This window comes from Myotis davidii, unplaced genomic scaffold (assembly GCF_000327345.1).
Source record: "Myotis davidii unplaced genomic scaffold, ASM32734v1 scaffold826, whole genome shotgun sequence".
Lineage (NCBI taxonomy): Eukaryota > Metazoa > Chordata > Mammalia > Chiroptera > Vespertilionidae > Myotis > Myotis davidii.
The window spans coordinates 185,116-186,124 of NW_006297142.1; positions in this window are offsets into that span (position 1 = coordinate 185,116).

Sequence of the window (1,009 nt, forward strand, 5' to 3'; positions counted from 1 at the left end):
CTCTCCCGCCTCCCTAAAGCCGCGGACCTTCCCACCAGCCCAAGTCGTCCTGCAGAGAAGCTGGAAATGGGAAAGCCCGCAGTGGAGCTGGACCGTCTGCAGGCTCCTCCCTGGGCCCAGTCTTTTTATTTTCACTGATTTCAGAGAGGAAGGGAGAGGGAGAGAGAGAGAAACATCAATGATGAGAGAGAATCATGGATTGCTGCCGGCTGCAGGCCCCCCACTGGGGATCGAGCCTGCAACCCGGGCATGTGCCCTTGACCAGGAATCAAACCATGACCTCCTGGTTCATAGGCTGATGCTCAACCATTGAGCCACGCCAGCTGGGCTGGACCCAATCTTTACACCCATAATAACCACACCCCTGCCACTTGGCAGTGCCCTGGTACTCCACGTCCCAACTTCAAATTCTCCCCCACTGGGGCCTCAGGGCCGCGGGATCCAGGTGGTCGCACAGGGGAGGCACCTGCTCTGGGGGAGGTCTGCAGGTGGCCTCAGGAGAATCTGGGCTCAGAAGCAGCGTTCCCGTTGGCAGAGTGAGGGGCTCGGTGAGCTGTTTCATGGACCCCGTGGCCTCTGTGGACACGCCCGAGGGTCTGGCTGGGAGAGACGGCCCGTGCGGGTCCAGAGGCCCCGGAGGGCCAGGCCACACTCCCCTGTAACAAGGCAGAGGGGAAGGGGCCGGAAAGAGGGTGGGCTGGGGGTCCTGCTGCCTCACAGATGAGGTGGGGGGAGGAGTAGGTGGGGGACAGCCATCATTTCAATATCCATTTGAAGAGAGAGACCCAAGGCTTGAGCCCAAACAAGCAACACATCTCCCACTACAAACACATAAGCCGGACCTCCTATTCCGGACCAGCCCCTGCTTTTCACAGGCAGCAGGACCAGAGAGGGGCGGTTACTAAAGGAACGTCACACAGCCCTGTTGGTCGCAGAGCCAGACTTCAAACCCATGCTTTAGAAGAGGCCTAGGAAGGAGCAGGGATGTGACCTGGGCTCACCCTGGACA